This window comes from Mytilus trossulus, chromosome 11, assembly GCF_036588685.1.
Source record: "Mytilus trossulus isolate FHL-02 chromosome 11, PNRI_Mtr1.1.1.hap1, whole genome shotgun sequence".
NCBI classification, from domain to species: domain Eukaryota; kingdom Metazoa; phylum Mollusca; class Bivalvia; order Mytilida; family Mytilidae; genus Mytilus; species Mytilus trossulus.
In genome coordinates this window covers 34,623,445-34,642,543 of record NC_086383.1, presented here as the reverse complement: position 1 = coordinate 34,642,543, position 19,099 = coordinate 34,623,445, and the positions used below count along the sequence as shown (strand labels likewise).

Below are 19,099 nucleotides of genomic sequence, written 5' to 3'. Positions count from 1 at the left end.
TTTAATCGCCAAAAACAAACTTCCATTTTATTTATATTTAGCAAAACTAATAATAGTTCTTACGGAAAAGATTGATCGACTTCAGAAAAAAAATGATTCCATTATATTAGCTTGCGCGTGCGTTAGTATTGAACAGTTTGTTCTGATAATCTATGTTTATAATATTAGAAATACAAAACATGCATGTGATACGGTCGATAATCATCATTAACCTATATTTAAATTTTATAAATCTAACAAAGACTGGTGTGTATGCATAGGTATGTAAATTAAAGTTCCAGATCTGGCTAAACGCTACAATGAAGAAAAATATTACATAGTGTTTTATCTTCGTGTGAACCAATTTATGGACTCGAAATTCATTTTAGATTGTCTCGTAAACAAATCCAGCATTTTTCATAATTAATTAACATGATATGTTGTAAAATTCAAAAATACCTTTTGGATTTAACAGCAATACTAAGTAAACCATGTTGTTTGCTTGAATAAGTATCTGAAAGTATGCAATTATGCTCAAATATTGTGCCTAAACGTATGACATACCATATATATTGATTTTGATATAGTTTTAAAAATATCTATTCCCTTATGAAAAAATAAATTATTGCACTTTAAGCATTGTGCATGTTGTGTGGCTTTGTAACGATTTATGTGATCTGAAATATTTTTCTATTGCACGAATGAAACAGTTTCTGAAATAATTTTCCTCGTTTATGATAGACGTTCAACAGGTTAATGTATTCAATGTAAAAAATGAGAATTTTCGCATGCCAATTTAATTTACAAAATGAATCAGTGATCAGATCGACAGGTCGACAGTTTGCCTTATCGAAACAAACGGTCCTTAAGTACACCGTCTAGTTTAACTATAACTCAAATTGAAAATAATTGATTGGCAATTCGGTTTAACTTATTTAAAATCCTCTTTTTATTGTTAATGGCCAAATCATCTAATGATTTCAGCAAACTAATTTATAAAGGTAAACAGGATAGGGTGGATATGTACCGGAACAAATATCGCATGAAGCACAAAAAAATATTAATCTCAATCCGACATAAAAGGAATCAAGTTTTGATGTTTTTTTCACACTGAAATCCCCCTCCCAAAAATATAGTTATTTTTATATTGCTTTTTAAGATTATATTTATTAGTGAAATGGAAATTAGCATATTCCGATAAAATGGCAACGATCTTCTATACAGCCTTTTCTACGATGTTTATATTTCGTTATTTTAGATTTTTTATCTTTTGTATCCATTTCTGTATTTGGTGCAAGATCGAGGTAAATATAGAAATAAGAAGATATGGCATGATTGATAATGAGACAATTCTGCACCAGAGACTAAATGACAACGAAGTTACGGTACGGCCTTCAACATTGACAAAACCCCTATTACATAGTCACTATTTAAAGACACATGAAAAACAGTTCATAGGAGAAAGAACTAACAGTCTGAATAATATACAACAAATGAACGAAAAACAATTATAATATACAGCAAACAACTGAATTACAAGATCCTTAATTGTAACAGCCATTAAGAGAATGTTGCGAGGTAGGCATGTTTGAAGGCGCTGATACTTTCCATACCTTAGCAATGCAAAAATTTAGGTATCGACATATTGTAGAGTCATGTTTTTGTGTATTTGTATAGCAATACTATTTAGTTTGGTATTTACTTACTGATATCACATTTTTTATCTTAATAAAACACAATATTCAAATGTATACTTATAGTTTTGAATTTGTAACCTTTTAGAAAAAGTTTCTTTAAAGGATCGGTGAATATACCCGGATCGACAATGAAGAAAAGCGAGTTTTTTGTGCCTATCATTTATTATTCAAATTTGAAACTGTAAATCATGTCAACTAAATTTAAAAAATCGAAATTATGTAGATGTAAAAATTAAAAATATTTAAATGTGTAGTCAAACTATAAGATTTGACTAAGAATAAGTATAGTTATTCATCTTTAATTGAGACACATATACCCCATATGCTGGTGTCACTGGGATGTTGCTACACAGAAATGGAAAGTTGACTATAGAAAGTACGTTGATTTTGTTGAACGAGGAATATACTGCTTTCTCAAAAGTTGCTAAGACAGGGCTATGCATCAATCAAATTAAGGTCATCACTTAAAAAATATTAAGGTCGCCATCATGAGCTGATTAGCCATTATGACAAAAGTGTGTCAGAAACCATATCTGATATTCTTCCTCAGTCATAATAACCCTCCATCATTACCGAATTGAACAAAGAAATAAAACGTTGGGTGCCTTATACGGTGCAGAAAATGCTCACCCTTCCGAAGCACCTGATTTCACTCCCGGTTTTTAGTGGAGATCGTGTTGTTTCTTAATTATTATTTACAACTGTTGCTGTAAATGTCCTTTGGTTTTGTGAGTCTTTTACTTTAAATTTACATTTTATTCTGTAGTTGAATATGATTTTACAAAGCGAATGTAAAGTATTTAAAAATCCATGTACTATTAAAACTCCGGTATATTTTTAAACGTCTAATACTTTTGACACCAGGTTTTTTAACTATGGTAGTGTATATCTAACTAAATCAAGTTGCTTGTCAGGAACGTTTAAAATATTTTGGTTTTTGGCTAATAAAAAATGTTGTTTAATGTGAAAGAACAAATGAAACAAGTATGAAAAAATCAAATGTAACAAAACTTTTTTATTCTGTTTTTATCTCTTTCCCTTAAATGCTTCTTTAATACCTTGTAAGTTATCCCAAAACCTGTTATCTGATAAAAGAAAGTTAAACAAATAAATGCCTGTGTTTAAATATTGAACCAGTTAATGACGAGAACTTCGTTTATTATTTTGCTTTAGTTAAATTAAAATCCCAAGACAAATGAAAAAAATGCTTCATAAATTTTTTGGTATATCAAAATTACCATTTTAGTGATTGCCGTTAATTCCTCAAGTATGAGCATTATGTCATATATTACTTTAAGTTTAATCATTTACAAAATTTGGGATTGAAACTAGAGAAGGGACTTGAAAATATATAAAGTTTTGAAATTCATTCATGTGGAAAAATTTGGTGGCATTACAAATGAGTGCCTATAGGTCAAATCAACCTAATTAAACAAGCTATTTCAAAATATCATTATAATATTTGTTTACTAGTTATTAAAATCCGTCACACTTGGTAGCACACCATGATAAGAATAAACAAGTTTTGTTTTTTTCTTTCACTTTTTTAATACTATTTTCTGTGAACATTAGTATCACTAAAAGATGTTAATCTCAAAAATGGAACTTATATCGAAAATATGAAGCGGTTAATATGAAGGTCTTTTTAAATTCCGCGGAAAATTTACCATTTGAAAGGGTAGAGATAACGGTCAAGCATGTCATTCAACTTTGTTGTTGTTATTCGTCATGCCGGTTGCTATAGATTCTCAATGTCAGAATTTTCTATACAAAATCAGAATGACACTAATAAAAATACAGTTTAATCTAAAAATGAAAAATCACAAAAGTACTGAACTCAAAGGAAAAATCCAAACGGAAAGTCCATAATCAAATGGCAAAATCAAAAGCTCAAAATCATGAAACGAATGGATTACAACTGTCATATTTTCTGACTTTGTCCAGAAATTTTCTTTTGTAGTAAATAGTGGATTACTCCTGGTTTTATAGCTAGCTAAACCTGTCACTTGTATGACATTCGCATCAAGTTTCGTTATATTGACAAAGATTTGTGAATAAAACAAGCAGACAAAATAGGTGAAAATGTCACAAATAGTGGTAAAGCAGTCGAAATTGTGTTATAATCTTAATCACTTATCAATTATGTAACAAATTAAAGAGGCACAAAAATGCGTACAAATATTAACTGTAGCACAAAAACACAATGACGGAATGAAATGCACATTAATTCATATTTACCCGAAAAGAAAAAAAAAGAAAAATAGTATATTTTCTTTTTCTGATCTTTCTACACTTCATTATGATCTAAAGTGAAATAGGCAGAAATAAAACAAAGGAGACGATCTTCAAATACAATTTTCCGTCAATGATTACATTTTATAGTTAAAGTGTCTTTTAGTATTTGTATTTCTAACTTTGATTTACACTTCTGGTTTTTTTAAAATTATATTACGATGTGAATGTAAAGTATTTTGAAAGATACCTTTATAGTTTTGATAGTACATAAAATTACTATCAAAACAATTATGGTATCTTTATTAACGTTAAATAAAGTAAACTAACTAATTTTCGCGAACATATATCGTGGTGAATGTGTAAAATTTGAATCTTTTTAATTGAACTTTATCATTTAGATTTAGTGATGGTAAAATTGAAACGCCGCGAAGTTAAAGAGCGAATTGCGAACTATAAAATCCGCGAAAATCATTTGGTTTACAGTTCTGTTTTGACACAATCTTTTTGTACATCTCGAAAACAGTCACTATGTAACGATGATAGTATGGTTTTTAGCTCAATCGAGTTATCTGACAGAAATATTCGAAAAAACTAAGAAATACCAATTGATAGTAACAAAAATGCTACTACATTTCCCGTCGATACATTGATAAACTATAACTTGAATCAAAAATCCTTTTCTGGGTTTGTCTCCATTTAAAAAAAAAATTAAAATGCAATATCTTTTTTCTCCCAATTGCACTAAATTTATTTGTTTTTGTTTACAACTGTGAAAGTCAGAAATATAAAATTAATATTTCGAATAATTTATAAACAAAACTGATAGGGATTTAAATAGGAAAAATGTGAAATAAGTACTAATAAGTCCCTATCTAAGATTTAATTAACTTTTAACACGCTATTTCAAAATATTGTATAACCTTTGTGTACTTCATGTAGTTATTTAAATCCGTCACACCTGATAGTTGATCGGAAAAATATTGCAAATATTTCACACAACCTTCTCAAATACCTTTTTATAAAGAATAATTTCTTTAAAGTAGGTTATTTTTTTATGTCAAGACTAATGGAATCATAAAAAAAACATTTATTGTACAGGAGTGAACATATTCATGGTCAAATGTATTTAACGTGAAAACAATGAAATAGATCACTGTGACTTTAATTTTTCAATATACTGGTCAATAAAAATATCAATGAAAATGAATTGGACACTTTATAGGTTTCGTGCACCATATAAGTCGCAATCACCTACTTTGTACGTTTATATCTCATAGAAAATTGCTGTGGATAGGAAGACATATACTCAAAGTATTAGTTTTATCAAGTAATATAGGTGAAACTTATACTTTTTCATTTCTTTTTTGTTAGTTTACCCTCTTCTTCAGATACTAGTACAGTAGGTCTATATATAATTCTCTCTGCATTGAAATGGAACTAATCGTACCGACGTATTTTCAGACCAAGGATTGCCGATTGAAAAAAGCCAGATTCTTGAAAAGCATAATCAGTATAGGCGACGTCCTATGGCTATAGATGTGAATATGCAATGTTATTTTACAAATTCCTTTATTATTAATCAAAATAATCTCCAACCGGAGAATGACCATCTTCCATATTTGTCACTACTGAGAATCCCTTGAGGGTGTTCGAATGGTGCTGATCTTGTAAACACAACGTCTCCGGTAGATAAGGAGAGTATTACAAAAGCTGTTGAGACCGCGTCATCACGCTCGTTTTCAGTGTCAACATCAATTACGCCTCTGACGTCAGAGTTTCTCACTAGTTCAATGGTTATCTCCCCATTCATGTTGTTTATATGTCCAGCAGCGATTATTGTCCAACTAAAGGCATATATTCCGTCAGAGGGCGCTGTGAATATTCCGGTAAAATTATTGTACCCATTGCCAACATTCGTTTCTATGACATCATACTTAACGGTGTGACCAGTTCCAAAATTTGGTCCATTGAAATCAGTAGATAAATACGTTGTAAAAGCAACATGCTCAGTCTGCCTTCGTTTTCGGACAGAATTTGTTTCTGTTAAACCTACAATATTGAAAAATGCACATATAACTTGGAATAAAGCTTGGTAAGGTTATCAAAATTGTAACCCAGAGGCGTAATGTTGTTGAACACATTGTTAGTACCCGGGATGTAATTCAAAGAATTTATAAAATATTAAAAAAGGGGCAAACCTTTTCCACCTCAATAATGAGCTGTAAAAGACACAAATTACAGATCTGATAATACTCAAAGTTAATGACAGCTAGTTGAAATCCAATAACACCTAATATAAATCATCAATCAGTACACATCCAACATCCAATGGGTTTAGTGTAAAAACTTCATGAATAGTCAGAGAAAAAAACCATGACCTAGTGCTATGCCAAGATACAGGAGTCGACAAGTTAATTTTAATGATCGATAAGTTTCTAAATTTCCGAGAATGGTAAACAACATCTCCGTAAAAAGGAAGATGTGCTATCTCCTTTGAAATAAGTTTTCTACAGGTACAACCAAACTTAAAAACCAAATCTTTATATTTAAGGAACATTCCCCATTTCCATTCTCAATTTTTGTAAAAGTTTTAAATCTCCGACTTAATTATAATTTACCAGTAATACATAGCTTACGTTCTTTAAATCTAAGACGTCACAACAGACAAGGTCATGGCGAACGAGTTGTGAAATATACACACCGTAAGATGGTGCTAAAGGAACAAATTACTCCAAAAAGGGAAAATTAACAATAGGGAACGAAAAATCGTCATTTTTGCCGTAATATGTTAGTGTGGAGTTTCCCGTGTAAAATTGAAATATCTAAATCTAGGAAAGGGCAGTTATTAGCATTTACATTTGATTTATTTAAAGTTACTTTGGTTAAGTTTCGGCAGTATAGTAGAGTTTGGTTTTAAACAGTACAAAAACAAGTCTGCTATTACAGTTGCCCAATAAGTGTCTTTAAAAATACCTATCATCTGTCGATAAATTTTGTTGCCAAAACGTATATAATTATTATGAAGGACAAAATCAACAGCTTCAATCATCTCATCATACCTCATGTAAGTATGTTAATGTCACCTGTGTTTATATGTCTCTGGTGTATGTTCACTGAGTTTTATTGGGAAAGTGTATATTAAATTGTTGTCAGTTTTATCAATTAAATAAAAAAAAAAAGAAGATGTGGTATGATTGGCAACGAGACAACTGTCCGATTATGTCTGTTTGTGTCGTTCACTTAATTCCTTTAGTCTAAGACTTTGAAATTATAAATATTTTCAATGGAAGAGTAAAAGTGGTAAAGACAACCAAATCACGAAATATTCTTGAGAATTTTGCCCAAACTACTCTATTAAAAGTAGTCCCAGGTTAGGGAGAGGCTTACATGTTTTACCCCGCCACATTATGTATGTATTTGTCTGTCCAAAGTCAGGAGCCTGTTATTCAGTGGTTGCCGTTTGTTTGTGTGTTACATATTTGTTTTTCATTCTTTTTATGTGCATAAATAAGGCCGTTAGTTTTCTCGTTTGAATTGTTTTACACTGTCATTTCGTGGCCTTTAATAGCTGACTATGCGGGTTAGGCTTTGCTCATTTTAAAAGGCCGTACGGTGACCTATAGTTAATTGCTGTGTCATTTTGGTCTCTTGTGGAGAGTTGTCTCATTGGCAATCATACCACATCTTCTTTTTTTTTTCATATAAAGCTTGTTACGAATACACATTTCTAGCTATAATCTAAAATATTTTTCAATTTGAAACGATTTATTATGGTGAAGTTTACTTACCAAACTGATTTGCTGTGCTCTTTTGTTCAACCATTTTGCCAAGTCTCGACACTTCTTTCCTGAGTTCTTGAATTTCATGTTTATAGTTTTCTTCCCTGGCTTCCAGTCGCGTAAGGCGATTAGCTAGTATCAGATTCTGCAACGGACGCTGTAAAGATTGAAAATAAAATTAATGGTAATATCGCAAACATGTTAAGTTCACGAATGAGTGTTACATATATTCTCATTTACCGAACTGATAAGACAGGGATTTGACACGAGCTTTTGATTCCTGATTAACAAATTTTTGATTTCAACCTTTTATTCTAGTCCGAGGTTGTGGTTATCTTACCATGCGTCTGCCCACTGCTTAATATGTTGATCGACGAATTCTCAAAGTCAAATATTTCAAAAGATAAAAAATATCCCAAATTGAATTGTATTCGTTTTGAAGAGGTGACAAGTAGGACTACTGTTAAAAGAGTATATATTTGCATGGTATGAGAAAAAAAATCACAATATGAAAAAAAATTCCCCCCTTTCCACTCCCAAGAAAATCAAAAATAAAACCAACGATTTTTTTTTTTACATACAAATGAAATATTAAGAAGTGGAGCCATACGATTTGCAGTACACAATGGGTGGGGTTACATGATGCTGTTTTTAATTAATCAAAAATATTATTGGCGGCTGAATATTAAAGAAGTAGAATTTATACTGTTCGAATTAATTCGGTTCTTTACATCTAGCTAATGATACAAATTGTTATGAATTTTATAGCATAACAATGAATTTCGTTTGGTTTCCTAGTAGATTTGTGATTTAAAGAAATTACCGTTTTTTTCATTTTGCCGTTGATAGCCGAAAACTAAATAGACAGTAATAAATCAGCGAGGAACATGCGCTGAAAAATAAAACTTTCACAGAAAATGAGACTGAAACTAATGATCATACATATTTGGTGGGATAAATAATGGAAGGGTTAGCTATAGTGTTCGGCTATCAACGGCAGGATGAAAAACTGTAATGTTAGTATTTGAAATATAAAGAAGTGGAGTCATACATTTTGCTGTCTACAATGGGTTTACATGCTGAATTTGAGACGTTAGGGTTAACCTATATATCTCATTCTTACAGTCAGACAAAAACATATGCATGATATGATGAAAGTCTCGTTAACTGTACTTTTATAACCCAATCAACGAAGCCTAATGACATGGCAAGAGGATATCATTCAGCTATCACATGCTTATTTTCTGGCAATGTTTAGTATATGTCGTGCCTCATCTGATGAACATGTCAATGTGTTGCGAAATGCTTTGGGAACTTATTTATTTGAGTTAAAAAATTGTATTCAACACATTTATGTACACTTTTATTTGGGTTTAATTTTCAAGTTATTAATACAATTTGAAATCAAAATAACAACTAATTGAAATCAAAATAACAACTAATTGAACTCAAAATTGAATAGAAATTATTGATAGATTGTTAATAAAAAAAAAACCACCTTAATGTTGATAATGTGAAATGGTTGAATTATAATAATTTCCTTTAAATACCTGCCACAGTTTTTTTAAAATATTCTCAGTTGCATTTTAGCATTAACCAAGAGGATGGTATATTTTTTGGAATTTTGGATCCTCAATGCTCTTCAACTTTTTACTTGTTTGGCTTTAAAAATATTTTGATTTGAGCGTCACTGATGAGTCTTATATAGACGAAACGCGCGTCTGGCGTACTAAATTATAATCCTGGTACCTTTGATAACTATTTACACCACTGGGTCGATGCCACTGCTGGTGGACGTTTCGTCTTCGAGGGTATCACCAGCCCAGTAGTCAACACTTCGGTGTTGACATGAATATCAATAATGTGGTCATTTTTATAAATTTTCTGTTTACTAAACGTTGAATTTTTCGAAAAACTAAGGATTTTCTTATTCCAGGCATAGATTACCTTAGCCGTATTTGGCACAATTTTTTGGAATTTTGGATCCTCAATGCTCTTAAACTTTTTACTTGTTTGGCTTTATAAATATTTTGATTTGAGCGTCACTGATGAGTCTTATATAGACGAAACGCGCGTCTGGCGTACTAAATTATAATCCTGGTACCTTTGATAACTATATATGTTTTTTTCGTTTAGTAGATTGAATGTTGAAATGAGCTAAGATGTTTTTATCTATATTTAAGTACATTTCAGAAATGCATAAAACAAGCATGCAAAAAAGTCTTTACATGTTAGATGCTAAGTACAATTGTTAAAAAAATAACCCCAAAAAAACCAGTAACATTTAGCGTACTATGCTTAATATATGAATAAAGGCCATATATATATCTTATTTTGACAACAGCTATTTTAAAAGGATGAAAATGCAGGTAAAATAAATATGCAAACATGGCAATTTTTAAGCTTCATCTACAATTTATTTGCATATAGGTGAATTATAAACATTTGAAATGCCTTCTGTTTGTGAAATGTTGTGTACTGAGGAACATTGTCAGCTTTGAAAAGCATTGACCCTTTTAGTTTTTAAACGTAATTGCAATCGTAGTTATGTAATATTGATAATTGAAATAACCAAACTTCTGTAATATGCTCAGATTAACTTTAGTTTCAGTGAGACTTTTTCATTAAATATAGAAAAAAAACCCAAACAATATGGACATCTACCAAGACCGTCCAAATATTAAAAAAAAGTTAATAAGTTAAGAAAGAGGTATGGCCAATTTATCGATGATTTTTTTCACAGAAGGGCCAATTTCAAAAAGTGCCGAAAGAATAAAATTTACTATAAAAACAAAAAATAAAAATGCTTTTTGATCAATATCTCGATTTACATATATTATGACATGTGTGATCAAAAGTTCATTTGACCCTAAAAAAGGATGAAAGTCCAATATGCGGATTTTCAGGTGTTTTTAGGTGAGAAAAACATGGAATCCCCTAAGAAGGACATTTCAAACCAAAAATAAGTTATACTTTTTATGACTGTTGTTATTCATACAACTTGTTCACTCAAAATGAATTTGGTTTAGAGTGTCCTTATTACATAAAAAACAACTTTTTAAAGAAAAATTGTAACATCGATAAATTGTACCGATATAGATTCTTAATAAGAAAGATATGTATAAGCATCGCCGTAGCTCCATTGGTAGAGCACAGAACTACTAATAAAAGATGGTTTTAAAGAAAGGGTTCGAATCTCGCTCAGAATAATTGCATTTTTTGTATTGTTATATTAAATTTTAATGTTTCTATCATATTTTTTCGGATGTTTGCTTAGTTCATAGAGTCATTCTATCTCATTTTGACTATATAGTTTACTAGTTTATCATTTTACATGTATCAAAGAAAAAAAAATGTATTGCTTATTGTGTGCATTCCTAGACTATCCATACTCTTGACTTACTTTCTATTAATGTGGTTACATTTATTACATATATCCAAGGACCAACTGCCGTCAAACTGATAACCAATAACACGAGAATTAATTCTAAAGCAATGAAAACTACATGTTGCGGGGGTTATATACACATAACTTAAAATAAGGCCATTGTATACAAGTTTCAAAACAACACAAACTATTTTTCGAAACCTTTTTTGAACATGGTATCATATGTAACAAATGCAGTCAACAACAACTTTGTCGCCAATTCACAAACTGTTTAGATACTAGTTCTGAAATGTTTACCACCGTCCCTACAACGGTACTTCAGTCATCAGAAAATAAAACAACACAACAGAACAATCAATTACACTACAAATCGTGATTGTAGGTAAAACAACAAGAAGCTGTTGCATCTGTATCACAACGAAGGTCCGATTTGTTAAAATGACAGAAAAGGCAATATAACATGTGTCAGTAACACAGGGTGATCTATGACTTACTGACGGTATTAAAGATGTTCTCGGGTTAAAATATAAACATGTAGTATCTTATCTTATAGACGATAAAACCTTACAAGACCAGGAAAAGGAAGAGATATACATATATTTAGAACGAGACAATCAAGATTTGAATTTGTTCCGTGTTATTTGGCTCCTTGGCATGTTACGTGGTATGGCACCTTGCATAAAGGATGTTAATAATAAAATAAAATCAATATAAAAAAATCAATAGTCTTGGCCTTGTTTATGTAGGAATACCTGTTCAAGGTATGAAAATAGATGACGTGACGTATTATCATGTACTATAATTAACATCTATCGGGCTATTTAAAGCATGATTTACCTATCTAATCGAATGAAACAAATCGCTGGCAAATTGGCCATGACTCTTTACCCTTATTACTCATGTACTCGCCAACTGAAAGTCCTTTTCTACCTCTACAGTTTCCATCATGTTGATCTTGATTCGAGTCATTAACACTCACTTTTTGATAAAATTAAAATAAAAATCGTTTATTTGTCGACCCTGTTCATTAACAACGCTCAAAATTCGATCATGTGCTTTGGCACCAATGAACTTTTTTTCTCGTTCAATAATCGATACATATTTTCCAATAACAGGTATTGCCGTGTAAATTTTATCAGTATATCCAAATAATTTTGACTTATCTCACACTTTTCTGTAGATCTAATCGTTTGATCTCTATTATTTATATTTGATATACATGGAGTCTGTTTTCTGTTAAGCATGCATTTCTTCTTTTTATATTATTCTAGTTTCCATTTTTCACTACTATTTTCAAAAGATCTGATATTTTCAAAATCATAGTCTTTGTAGTTGTTCTCAATAATAATAATTTGACAAATCTCATCACTATATTTTTACAGTAACATCTTGTTTTTGTTGTTTGAAATATTAAAGTAATCTGATAAAGGTGTAAAGTCAGATTATACAAGTTTAGGTATCGCTCTCCAAATTTCAAACTGTTATATTTCCCAACCAAATCCTTCTATCTATGAAAAGATTTGACCACGTCGGGTCAAAATTGGTGACGTCAACTCTAATGTCTCGTGCACAATATCCTCGTAAGACTTGGTTGTTATATCATATTTTCAACAATGAGAACTCAACAACCAGGTGCAGCCAAATTTCATAATCAAATCTTCGTATGAAAGAATCGGCAGAGAGTGTGTCATGATTTCTGCAGATGAGGAACAACTTTTACCACAACTCTCTGAGGGGTTCGTAGTCTATATGTTGTCCTGTTCCTGCCACCTCACGCTGAACCTATATATTGTACGTATCTATTATACCTAAGAAAATACATAAGGAATATTTAGGTAAACACATTTAGGTGATATAGTTTAGCCAGGTTGTTCTTGCATTAGCGTAAATATTCCTACAAACATCTACCTTTTGAGGGATTGTTTTTTTGTATGCACTTTTGAAATTTTTACAACCATAGCATACCGGTATTTTACTTAGACTCCATACATATTCTTACTAGGTTCTAAGCAGTTAATCGTATCAATTTGTTATTGACTTTTGTTCAGTCTGCATTTATACCATCGTTATTCATTTGTATTCCGTGTCCCTCAGTCATACACTAAAGTATAGATTGTGTTTACACAATAGAGAATAAGGGACGAAAAGATGAATTCATTTAATGTTGAAAAGATACCATGAGAATACCCTTACCTCTGAATTCTGATACCTATGCTTGCGCGTGTTACTTTTTAATTGGTTGTCAGTTTTTTTTAATCATAGGTATGCAGAAAATAATTAACACTGGACATTAAGCACATTTTATTTTGACCTACAACCATATTATTTCAGAAAAATCTGAGCCAAATGATTAACTGGATATAGAAATAAGTGTTTCCCTAAGCTGCTCTTGTTCCGACAGTAAAACCTTTGATAGCGTGGAAAATTCGAACAAAAACCGGAAGGAACTGAGACGTTGATAGATCTTAATAAACTCTTGCTACAAATCCATGAGTAAAAGAGGGACAAAAGAGACTATATATATAGAGGGACAGTCAAACTCACTAATAAAGTGACATATTGTAATGCTATTGTTTTGTGCCTTTCCAACAACCCCTATTTTTCTAGGGCATCAAATTACCCGCACTTCACCGCGGTTTCTTTTCATGCAGAATCAACATATATTGCTCTAGATATTAATCATTTATCATCCTGAATATGAATATGCATTGAACTTCTTTCTATCCACCAATAAGAAGGAACATGCAAGTATTTTGCACTATTTATTTTTTATCAAAATAATCTCCAACCAGAGAATGTCCATCTACCGTACCCATCACTACTGAGAATCCCTTCTGGGTGTTGGAATGGTGCTGATCTTGTAAACACTACATCTCCGGCGGACAACGAGACTATAACTAAAGCTGTTGAACACGCATCCTCATAATCTTGTTCACTGTCAGAATTTATTACCCCTTTTACGACTGAGTTTTCACGAGTTCAACGGTTATCTCACCATGTTTAGCGTCACCTATTCTTCCAGCAGCTTTTATTGTCCAAGTAAAGGCATATATTCCGTCTGATGGCGCAGTGAATGTACCGGTAAACTTATTGTACCCATTGCCTTCGTTCGTTTACATCATACTTAACGGTATGACCAGTTCCAAAGTTTTCGCCATCGAAAGTAGCCGATACATATGCCGTAAAAGCAACAAGTTCACTCGCCCTTCGTTTTTGGTTGGCTTTGGTTTCAGTTAATTCTACAATATTTGAATAAATACAAACATGAAATCAAAGTCTGTATATATGATGAAGGAAAATATGAAATTTATTTGTATGAGCTGTAGAAAAAGGACGAAAAGCGTCGGGTAGCGAGTACAACTAAATCTTATATTTTCCGTAAATTTATATATATTATGTCTATTCTGAAATTACTCACAACACTTAGTTTTAAAAAAAAATGAAATATTTCTCTCATTTCTCAAAGAAATCGACATAGTTGAAATTCGGACCGCGAAGAGGACCCCAACATGAACTCGTCTGGAAACAGAAATATTCATATAACCGCTTGCTCAACATGGAAGTGGGATAACAGGAGACTTTATTTGATCAAGTCCAAATAAAGCAAAAATATATTTGCATGTTAAAACTGGTTAAAAATTTAATATGCCAGACGCGCGCTATTTAAAATAGCAACATAGCCATACGATTTGCCTTCTAACCTGGTTTCAGGTATCGCAGATAAATTTATTCGTTCATAGTGTGTTAATTTACGTTTTTTGATTGAGTTAAGCCTTCCAATTGAAATTTTATCGTGTGATTTTCTATGTTATAATGTTATGCTATTGTTTCAGAAAAAGGTAGAAGGTTTGGTACCATTAAAACGTTTAATTCCGCTGCAAATATTTGCATCTGTCCTTAGTCAGGAATCTGATGTACAGTAGTTGTCGTTTGTTTATGTAACTTATACGTGTTTCTCGTTTGTCGTTTTTTCTATATATTAGACCGTTGGTTTTCCCGTTTGAAATGGTTTCACACTAGTTATTTTGGGGTCTTTATAGATTTTTGTTCGGTGTATGTCAAGGCTACGTGTTGAAGGCCGTACATTGACCTATAATGGTGTACTTTTAGAAATTGTAATTTGTATGGAGAATTGTCTCATTGGCACTCGTACCACATCTTCCTATATCTATTGCATGCTGAATTGAATAAGTTTTATGTGGATATATTTCAATGTTATAGTCAGACGATAAGATACGACGAAAGTCTAGTTAATTGGTCATTTAAAACCCAATCACGAATTACTTGATAATTTGGTAAGATAATTTCATTAACATATTCCAAATGCTAATTTTCTTGAAATGTTGAATATTTGTGCACCTTCTGTTGATCTTGTTAATCATCTTAATGCGATATTTGTTTGGGCACTTACGACAGTGGATTTAGAACGTAAACTGTACATCTATACTCTTTTAAATGAGATAACTTCATTTTTTTGTGTCGCTTCTCTTCTTTCCACAATAAATGTTTCCGTAATCAGACATTTGAGTCATATAAAAGATTACCGTTAAGATTTTTTTTTAAACTACACATAATTTGCATATGTACTTGGGGAAAGGACCATTAGTTTTGCGTTTTTCTGTATACTATGATCATACGTACATGTATACTATAAATAAAGTGTATTTTCTATTTACTAATAATTCCAATAGTTTACTACCTACGGATATCACTGATATATTATATAGATAGTCTATATATAATATATCAGTGCCCGTTTATAATATAGTTATGTTCATATTATACAGAAAAACAGCCTCCCTCCAAAAAAAAGAATAGCGCACTTTGTAACTTAATAACATTTCCTGTCCCCGAGTACCTATGACATTTGATAGTGATACCTTTTCTGAAATTTTCAAGTTATAAATCTTTTTTACAAAAAAATATTCAACAACAGTTTACATACGCTCTAAATGTCCGCGATTTCGCGGGTGTGTTCTAGTATTTATGTATGCCATAGTTCTATTAAAATATTCTCAGTTGCGTTTACACATCAACCATGAACATGTTATCCTTTGGTACATATCGTTTACTTTTTGTATTTTGACGGTTTATATGAATTACAAAAAATCTACTATTTCTAACTTTTCATTCAGCTCAAGGTATTCTCAACTCTTTCATCAAATTCTATCCCTCGGATCTAGTTAATTTTATTTTATCATTATTTAAGTAAATGTCTGAAAAGCAAACAAGCATGCAGCACAGTCTTTACATGCGAAGAACAACCGTCAAAGACAAACGATTAAAACAACAGCAATATTTAGTTTGTTTAAATAATTAGCGGCCATATTTATCTTATTTTGACGACAACTATTTAAAAAGGATTAAACATACATGTAGGTAAAATAAGTATACAAACATGGCAGTTCTTAATATTCATCAACAATTCAGTCGCATATAGGTGAATTTTAAACGTTTGATATGCCTTCTGTTTGTGTACTGATGAACATTGTCAGCTTTGAAATCAAATGACCCTTTTTGTTTTAAAACGTAATTGCAATCGTAGTTATGTGATATTTCTACTTAAAATAAAAAAAAAAAAAAAAAATTGGAAATGCCAAATACAAAACACAACTAAAGTTTGCCCAATGTTTGCTTTTTTAAAAGTAAAACATTCAATCTAAAAAACAAAATCTGTTATGCATTATTTTCCAGTGCTGATAGTAAACGCTGTTTTTCTCTTAATTCGTAACAGATATATGATAGTATATCGATATATAAGCAAGCGGTTAAAAAGCAATGAATACATTTTTATAGTTGCCGCTGATGACAAACGAACATATTTTGAATATGAGTATAAATGCCCTTTTTCATCAAATATGTTCATATTAGCTTTAGTTTTAATGAGATCGAAACATTTTTTGAAATTAAATATAGAAAGAAAAAATACCTTATAATATCGACATGTTAAACAATGTTAAAGATAAATTAACAAGTTAGGAATTTAACAATCTCGTATTCATATTCTAACCTGGTATCATGACGAAATATTTTCGATTTTACAAGCTTGCATTAAAATATATATTCGAACAGAAAGTCCGATTACGGTATTGCTAATAATATGTTAGGTTCCCAGATAAATTGACGTTCTCGCTGTCTGAATGTTTTTTTTCTCGCCTTTTTATGTTTTGTTTCAAAGACTCATGGTTTCTTTTTTCTACTTTTTCCGATATCAACAGTTTTTCTATGTTCTTTCTGTCACGGTGGTTTTTACCCTGTTCATCAACATGATTCACCTTTTGATAAAATTAATAAAAAAATTACGCTTACACGCTGATCCTGTTCAACATTCACCTAGCTTTTGATAAAATTGATAACAACTATGCTTACATTCTGACCATGTTCATTAAAAACGCTCATGATTTGATATTTAATTATAATCCTGGTATCTTTGATACCTTTTTCTGATCCTGTGCATTGACACCAGTATCATTGTTATCTCGTTTATTAGATACACTAAAATTTAAAGCTGTTCGTGAACAGCCATTTACGAATTTACACTGTCCATGACTCACAGTATCTGTTTTGAATCAGTAACATATATTGATGGGTAAATATCATCAGTATATCAAACTAATTTTGATTGATCTCACAATTTTTCTTACTAGTACAAGCGGTCTATTTTTTGTTGAGCATGCATTTCTACTTTTAATACGAACCTATTTTTTTGTTCTACATCTTTTTTTTTTCAAAAGATCAAATATTTTGTAAATCAGTCTGTTCGGTGTGAGCCAAGTCTCCGTGTTGAAGGCCGTTCTTTAACATATAATGGTTTAATTTTTAAATTGTTATTTGGATGGAGAGTTGTCTCATTGGCACTCACACCACATCTTCCTATATCTATTTGCAGTTTTTTCAATAATAATATTTGTGCAAATCTCATTTCTACTTTTGATTATATTGTCTTATTCTTTGTTGTTTGAAAAATGTAACGTCATATCATCTGTTTAGGTATCGATCTCCATAGTTCAATCTGTTATACAAATGAGAGGTTTAGAGGCTAGAAAAAAGGTTTCAATATCAGGTAATGTCTATACCAACTGAGGAATACTACTGTAACAGTAATTTTCAATTTGTTTGATATGTTTGAGCTTTTTAGATGTTCTATGGAATTTGGTATGTTTGTTATTTTACATTTTTGATAATTTTTTCAATGTTGATCTTGCATTGTTCTTGTAAATGTGATAATTTATGTTAATATAACTTAAATATATTAAATGGCAGATTACCGTTATTAGTCATGTTAATCAAAACTTATTTTTTTTGTACGTACACTCAAAGACAGTAAACACATAGTCCACATACTGTGTATACAGCACACTGGCAAATTATGTGATATAGGTCATTTAGGTTCCATGAAGCCTCTGCTTAACAGTTGAGATACAACATGTACAATTTACAGCCCCTCATTCAGGTCAGCCTACAATATGCTTTACGTCCATGACCGATTCTTTAACTCTATATCGACCTGCATATTTATAAAATATTTGCCCCTGCACAGAACACTCAATCAATGTCTCCTCGTGCTTTTATCAGATAATGCACACAGGTCTACCATATTGTTATTATATTTACATTTGACAAAGATCTATAAACCAATAAATTTCCGACGAACAGCCCGCTGTTACTAGTTCTCTCATATATATACCTCAAATAACAACCATATCCTACCCTTACTAAAACTATTGCGCATATGTAAGAGGCAATTTTCAAGTTTTATTACATTAATGTATATATAACATGTATAGATTGAATAAGACTGTTTTTAAATTGAGATGTTAAATGTGAATTAAACGACCAGCGAGATTCAGCAGATTGAACATAGTTGTACGTATTTTTCTTTTAATGTTGTTTAATGTAAAATCAACACATACAAACATTGTTTCTATATTTAACTATTTAACTATTTGAAAATAGCTGCTTAATATATATTAATTTTTCACCACACTATTGATCTTTTATCCATGTTACATTTTTTGTCG

At 31.1% G+C, this 19,099-nt stretch overlaps 2 pseudogenes; both read right to left on the bottom strand.

The window, feature by feature from the left end:
• Nucleotides 1-5,490: 5,490 nt before the first annotated feature.
• On the bottom strand, nt 5,491-7,890 carry LOC134690331 (complement C1q tumor necrosis factor-related protein 3-like; annotated as a pseudogene).
• A 5,937-nt stretch (nt 7,891-13,827) lies between these two features.
• Nucleotides 13,828-17,098, bottom strand: LOC134689990 (complement C1q-like protein 4; annotated as a pseudogene).
• Nucleotides 17,099-19,099: the final 2,001 nt, after the last annotated feature.